Below are 9,741 nucleotides of genomic sequence, written 5' to 3'. Positions count from 1 at the left end.
ATATTTTTTGAAATTTTATATTTTATATACATTATATAATATATATTTGGTGTACTTTCATATTTTGTGTACAGTATATAGTATATATTTGGTGACTTTTGACATTTTATATACAGTATATAATATATATTTGTTGAAATTTGATATCTTATGTACAGTATATAATATATATTTTTTGAAATTTGATATTTTAGGTACAGTATATACTATATATTTGGTGTACTTTCATATTTTATGTACAGTATATAGTATATATTTGGTGACATTTGATATTTTATGTACAGTGTATAATATATATTTGGTGAAATTTTATATTTTATGTACAGTATATAATATATATTTGGTGTACTTTCATATTTTATGTACAGTGTATAGTATATATTTGGTGACATTTGATATTTTATATACAATAAATAAGATATGTTTCTTGAAATTTGATATTTTATGTACAGTATATACTATATATTTGGTGAAATTTTATATTTTATGAACAGTATATAAGACATATTTGGTGTACTTTCATATTTTATGTACAGTATATAGTATATATTTGGTGACATTTGATATTTTATGTACAGTATATAATGTATATTTGTTGAAATTTGATATTTTATGTATAGTATATAATATATATTTGGTGAAATTTTATATTTTATATACCATATATAATATATATTTGGTGTACTTTCATATTTTATGTACAGTATATAGTATATATTTGGTGACATTTGATATTTTATGTACAGTATATAATATATATTTTTTGAAATTTTATATTTTATGTACAGTATATAATATATATTTGGTGTACTTTCATATTTTGTGTACAGTATATAGTATATATTTGGTGACATTTGACATTTTATATACAGTATATAATATATATTTGTTGAAATTTCATATTTTATGTACAGTATATAATATATATTTTTGGAAATTTTATATTTTATGTACAGTATATAATATATATTTGGTGTACTTTCATATTTTATGTACAGTATATAGTATATATTTGGTGACATTTGATATTTTATGTACAGTGTATAATATATATTTGGTGAAATTTTATATTTTATGTACAGTATATAATATATATTTGTTGAAATTTGATATTTTATGTATAGTATATAATATATATTTGGTGAAATTTTATACTTTATATACCATATATAATATATATTTGGTGTACTTTCATATTTTATGTACAGTATATAGTATATATTTGGTGACATTTGATATTTTATGTACAGTATTTAATATATATTTTTTGAAATTTTATATTTTATGTACAGTATATAATATATATTTGGTGTACTTTCATATTTTGTGTACAGTATATAGTATATATTTGGTGACATTTTTCATTTTATATACAGTATATAATATATATTTGTTGAAATTTGATATTTTATGTACAGTATATAATATATATTTTTGGAAATTTTATATTTTATGTACAGTATATAATATATATTTGGTGTACTTTCATATTTTATGTACAGTATATAGTATGTATTTGGTGACATTTGATATTTTATGTACAGTGTATAATATATATTTGGTGAAATTTTATATTTTATGTACAGTATATAATATATATTTGGTGTACTTTCATATTATATACAGTATATAGTGTATATTTGGTGACATTTGATATTTTATATACAATAAATAAGATATGTTTCTTGAAATTTGATATTTTATGTACAGTATATTCAATATATTTGGTGAAATTTGACATTATAGGTACAGTATATAATATATGTTTGGTGAAATTTGATATTTTATATACAGTATATAATATATATTTGGTGAAATTTGATATTTTATGTACAGTATATAATATATATTTTTTGAAATTTTATATTTTATGTAAAGTATATAATATATACTTGGTGGACTTTCATATTTTATGTACAGTATATAGTATATATTTGGTGACATTTGATATTTTATGTACAGTGTATAATATATATTTGGTGAAATTTTATATTTTATGTACAGTATATAATATATATTTGGTGTACTTTCATATTTTATGTACAGTATATAGTATATATTTGGTGACATTTGATATTTTACGTACAGTGTATAATATATATTTGGAGAAATTTTATATTTTATGTACAGTATATAATATATATTTGGTGTACTTTCATATTTTATGTACAGTATATAGTATATATTTGGTGACATTTGATATTTTATGTACAGCGTATAATATATATTTGGTGAAATTTTATATTTTATGTACAGTATATAATATATATTTGGTGTATTTTCATATTTTATGTACAGTATATAGTATATATTTGGTGACATTTGATATTTTATGTACAGTATATAAGATATATTTGGTGTACTTTCATATTTTATGTACAGTATATAGTATATATTTGGTGACATTTGATATTTTATGTACAGTGTATAATATATATTTGGTGAAATTTTATATTTTATGTACAGTATATAATATATATTTGGTGTACTTTCATATTTTATGAACAGTATATAGTGTATATTTGGTGACATTTGATATTTTATATACAATAAATAAGATATGTTTCTTGAAATTTGATATTTTATGTACAGTATATACTATATATTTGGTGAAATTTTATATTTTATGAACAGTATATAAGACATATTTGGTGTACTTTCATATGTTATGTACAGTATATAGTATATATTTGGTGACATTTGATATTTTATGTACAGTATATAATATATATTTGTTGAAATTTTATATTTTATGTATAGTATATAATATATATTTGGTGAAATTTTATATTTTATATACCGTATATAATATATATTTGGTGTACTTTCATATTTTATGTACAGTATATAGTATATATTTGGTGACATTTGATATTTTATGTACAGTATATAATATATATTTTTTGAAATTTTATATTTTATGTACAGTATATAATATATATTTGGTGTACTTTCATATTTTGTGTACAGCATATAGTATATATTTGGTGACATTTGACATTTTATATACAGTATATAATATATATTTGTTGAAATTTGATATTTTATGTACAGTATATAATATATATTTTTTGAAATTTTATATTTTATGTACAGTATATAATATATATTTGGTGTACTTTCATATTTTATGTACAGTATATAGTATATATTTGGTGACATTTGATATTTTATGTACAGTGTATAATATATATTTGGTGAAATTTTATATTTTATGTACAGTATATAATATATATTTGGTGTACTTTCATATTTTATGTACAGTATATAGTATATATTTGGTGACATTTGATATTTTATGTACAGTGTATAATATATATTTGGTGAAATTTTATATTTTATGTACAGTATATAATATATATTTGGTGTACTTTCATATTTTATGTACAGTATATAGTATATATTTGGTGAGATTTGATATTTTATGTACAGTGTATAATATATATTTGGTGAAATTTTATATTTTATGTACAGTATATAATATATATATGGTGTACTTTCATATTTTATGTACAGTAAATAGTATATATTTGGTGACATTTGATATTTTATATACAATAGATAAGATATGTTTCTTGAAATTTGATATTTTAGGTACAGTATATACTATATATTTGGTGAAATTTTATATTTTATGTACAGTATATAAGATATATTTGGTGTACTTTCATATTTTATGTACAGTATATAGTATACATTTGGTGACATTTGATATTTTATGTACAGTATATAATATATATTTGTTGAAATTTGATATTTTATGTATAGTACATAATATATATTTGGTGAAATTTTATATTTTTTATACCATATATAATATATACTTGGTGTACTTTCATATTTTATGTACAGTATATAGTATATATTTGGTGACATTTGATATTTTATGTACAGTATATAATATATATTTTTTGAAATTTTATATTTTATGTACAGTATATAATATATATTTGGTGTACTTTCATATTTTATGTACAGTATATAGTATATATTTGGTGACATTTGATATTTTATGTACAGTGTATAATATATATTTGGTGAAATTTTATATTTTATGTACAGTATATAATATATATTTGGTGTACTTTCATATTTTATGTACAGTATATAGTGTATATTTGGTGACATTTGATATTTTATATACAATAAATAAGATATGTTTCTTGAAATTTGATATTTTATGTACAGTATATTCTATATATTTGGTGAAATTTGACATTATAGGTACAGTATAAAATATATGTTTGGTGAAATTTGATATTTTATATACAGTATATAATATATATTTGGTGAAATTTGATATTTTATGTACAGTATAAAATATATATTTTTTGAAATTTTATATTTTATGTACAGTATATAATATATATTTGGTGTACTTTCATATTTTATGTACAGTATATAGTATATATTTGGTGACATTTGATATTTTACGTACAGTGTATAATATATATTTGGTGAAATTTTATATTTTATGTACAGTATATAAGATATATTTGGTGTACTTTCATATTTTATGTACAGTATATAGTATATATTTGGTGACATTTGATATTTTATGTACAGTGTATAATATATATTTGGTGAAATTTTATATTTTATGTACAGTATATAATATATATTTGGTGTACTTTCATATTTTATGTACAGTATATAGTGTATATTTGGTGACATTTGATATTTTATATACAATAAATAAGATATGTTTCTTGAAATTTGATATTTTATGTACAGTATATACTATATATTTGGTGAAATTTTATATTTTACGAACAGTATATAAGACATATTTGGTGTACTTTCATATTTTATGTACAGTATATAGTATATATTTGGTGACATTTGATATTTTATGTACAGTATATAATATATATTTGTTGAAATTTTATATTTTATGTATAGTATATAATATATATTTGGTGAAATTTTATATTTTATATACCATATATAATATATATTTGGTGTACTTTCATATTTTATGTACAGTATATAGTATATATTTGGTGACATTTGATATTTTATGTACAGTATATAATATATATTTTTTGAAATTTTATATTTTATGTACAGTATATAATATATATTTGGTGTACTTTCATATTTTGTGTACAGCATATAGTATATATTTGGTGACATTTGACATTTTATATACAGTATATAATATATATTTGTTGAAATTTGATATTTTATGTACAGTATATAATATATATTTTTTGAAATTTTATATTTTATGTACAGTATATAATATATATTTGGTGTACTTTCATATTTTATGTACAGTATATAGTATATATTTGGTGACATTTGATATTTTATGTACAGTGTATAATATATATTTGGTGAAATTTTATATTTTATGTACAGTATATAATATATATTTGGTGTACTTTCATATTTTATGTACAGTATATAGTATATATTTGGTGACATTTGATATTTTATGTACAGTGTATAATATATATTTGGTGAAATTTTATATTTTATGTACAGTATATAATATATATTTGGTGTACTTTCATATTTTATGTACAGTATATAGTATATATTTGGTGAGATTTGATATTTTATGTACAGTGTATAATATATATTTGGTGAAATTTTATATTTTATGTACAGTATATAATATATATATGGTGTACTTTCATATTTTATGTACAGTAAATAGTATATATTTGGTGACATTTGATATTTTATATACAATAGATAAGATATGTTTCTTGAAATTTGATATTTTAGGTACAGTATATACTATATATTTGGTGAAATTTTATATTTTATGTACAGTATATAAGATATATTTGGTGTACTTTCATATTTTATGTACAGTATATAGTATACATTTGGTGACATTTGATATTTTATGTACAGTATATAATATATATTTGTTGAAATTTGATATTTTATGTATAGTATATAATATATATTTGGTGAAATTTTATATTTTTTATACCATATATAATATATACTTGGTGTACTTTCATATTTTATGTACAGTATATAGTATATATTTGGTGACATTTGATATTTTATGTACAGTATATAATATATATTTTTTGAAATTTTATATTTTATGTACAGTATATAATATATATTTGGTGTACTTTCATATTTTATGTACAGTATATAGTATATATTTGGTGACATTTGATATTTTATGTACAGTGTATAATATATATTTGGTGAAATTTTATATTTTATGTACTGTATATAATATATATTTGGTGTACTTTCATATTTTATATACAGTATATAGTGTATATTTGGTGACATTTGATATTTTATATACAATAAATAAGATATGTTTCTTGAAATTTGATATTTTATGTACAGTATATTCTATATATTTGGTGAAATTTGACATTATAGGTACAGTATAAAATATATGTTTGGTGAAATTTGATATTTTATATACAGTATATAATATATATTTGGTGAAATTTGATATTTTATGTACAGTATAAAATATATATTTTTTGAAATTTTATATTTTATGTACAGTATATAATATATATTTGGTGTACTTTCATATTTTATGTACAGTATATAGTATATATTTGGTGACATTTGATATTTTACGTGCAGTGTATAATATATATTTGGTGAAATTTTATATTTTATGTACAGTACATAATATATATTTGGTGTACTTTCATATTTTATGTACAGTATATAGTATATATTTGGTGACATTTGATATTTTATGTACAGTGTATAATATATATTTGGTGAAATTTTATATTTTATGTACAGTATATAATATATATTTGGTGTACTTTCATATTTTATGTACAGTGTATAGTATATATTTGGTGACATTTGATATTTTATATACAATAAATAAGATATGTTTCTTGAAATTTGATATTTTATGTACAGTATATACTATATATTTGGTGAAATTTTATATTTTATGAACAGTATATAAGACATATTTGGTGTACTTTCATATTTTATGTACAGTATATAGTATATATTTGGTGACATTTGATATTTTATGTACAGTATATAATATATATTTGTTGAAATTTGATATTTTATGTATAGTATATAATATATATTTGGTGAAATTTTATATTTTATATACCATATATAATATATATTTGGTGTACTTTCATATTTTATGTACAGTATATAGTATATATTTGGTGACATTTGATATTTTATGTACAGTATATAATATATATTTTTTGAAATTTTATATTTTATGTACAGTATATAATATATATTTGGTGGACTTTCATATTTTATGTACAGTATATAGTATATATTTGGTGACATTTGATATTTTATGTACAGTGTATAATATATATTTGGTGAAATTTTATATTTTATGTACAGTATATAATATATATTTGGTGTACTTTCATATTTTATGTACAGTATATAGTATATATTTGGTGACATTTGATATTTTATGTACAGTGTATAATATATATTTGGTGAAATTTTATATTTTATGTACAGTATATAATATATATTTGGTGTACTTTCATATTTTATGTACAGTATATAGTATATATTTGGTGACATTTGATATTTTATGTACAGCGTATAATATATATTTGGTGAAATTTTATATTTTATGTACAGTATATAATATATATTTGGTGTATTTTCATATTTTATGTACAGTATATAGTATATATTTGGTGAGATTTGATATTTTATGTACAGTGTATAATATATATTTGGTGAAATTTTATATTTTATGTACAGTATATAATATATATATGGTGTACTTTCACATTTTATGTACAGTAAATAGTATATATTTGGTGACATTTGATATTTTATATACAATAGATAAGATATGTTTCTTGAAATTTGATATTTTAGGTACAGTATATACTATATATTTGGTGAAATTTTATATTTTATGTACAGTATATAAGATATATTTGGTGTACTTTCATATTTTATGTACAGTATATAGTATACATTTGGTGACATTTGATATTTTATGTACAGTATATAATATATATTTGTTGAAATTTGATATTTTATGTATAGTATATAATATATATTTGGTGAAATTTTATATTTTTTATACCATATATAATATATACTTGGTGTACTTTCATATTTTATGTACAGTATATAGTATATATTTGGTGACATTTGATATTTTATGTACAGTATATAATATATATTTTTTGAAATTTTATATTTTATGTACAGTATATAATATATATTTGGTGTACTTTCATATTTTATGTACAGTATATAGTATATATTTGGTGACATTTGATATTTTATGTACAGTGTATAATATATATTTGGTGAAATTTTATATTTTATGTACAGTATATAATATATATTTGGTGTACTTTCATATTTTATGTACAGTATATAGTGTATATTTGGTGACATTTGATATTTTATATACAATAAATAAGATATGTTTCTTGAAATTTGATATTTTATGTACAGTATATTCTATATATTTGGTGAAATTTGACATTATAGGTACAGTATAAAATATATGTTTGGTGAAATTTGATATTTTATATACAGTATATAATATATATTTGGTGAAATTTGATATTTTATGTACAGTATAAAATATATATTTTTTGAAATTTTATATTTTATGTACAGTATATAATATATATTTGGTGTACTTTCATATTTTATGTACAGTATATAGTATATATTTGGTGACATTTGATATTTTATATAAAATAAGATATGTTTCTTGAAATTAGATATTTTATGTACAGTATATACTATATAATTGGTGAAATTTGATATTATAGGTACAGTATGTAATATATATTTGGTGAAATTTGATATTTTATATACAGTACATAATATATATTTGGTGAAATTTGATATTTTATGTACAGTATATAATATATATTTGTTGAAATTTGGTATTTTATGTACAGTATATAATATATATTTGGTGAAATTTTATATTTAATGTACAGTACATAATATATGTTTGGTGTACTTTCATATTTTATGTACAGTATATAGTATATGTTTGGTGACATTTGATATTTTATGTACAGTGTATAATGTATGTTTGATGAAATTTGATATTTTATGTACAGTATATAATATATATTTGGAGAAATTTTATATTTTATGTACAGTATATAATATATATTTGGTGTACTTTCATATTTTACGTGCAGTATATAGTATATATTTGGTGACATTTGATATTTTATGTACAGTATATAATATATACTTGTTGAAATTTGATATTTTATGTATGGTATATAATATATATTTGGTGACATTTTATATTTTATGTACAGTATATAATATATATTTGGTGTACTTTCATATTTTATGTACAGTATATAGTATATATTTGGTGACATTTGATAGTTTATATACAATAAATAAGATATGTTTCTTGAAATTTGATATTTTATGTACAGTATATACTATATATTTGGTGAAATTTGATATTTTATGTACAGTATATACTATATATTTGGTGAAATTTGACATTATAGGTACAGTATATAATATATGTTTGGTGAAATTTGATATTTTATGTACAGTATATAATATATATTTTTTGAAATTTTATATTTTATGTACAGTATATAATATATATTTCGTGTACTTTCATGTTTTATGTACAGTATATAGTATATATTTGGTGACATTTGATATTTTATGTACAGTGTATAATATATATTTGGTGAAATTTTATATTTTATGTACAGTATATAATATATATTTGGTGTACTTTCATATTTTATGTACAGTATATAGTATATA

Source organism: Gorilla gorilla, chromosome 3 (assembly GCF_029281585.2).
Source record: "Gorilla gorilla gorilla isolate KB3781 chromosome 3, NHGRI_mGorGor1-v2.1_pri, whole genome shotgun sequence".
Lineage (NCBI taxonomy): Eukaryota > Metazoa > Chordata > Mammalia > Primates > Hominidae > Gorilla > Gorilla gorilla.
Note: the sequence above shows the minus strand (reverse complement) of the source record.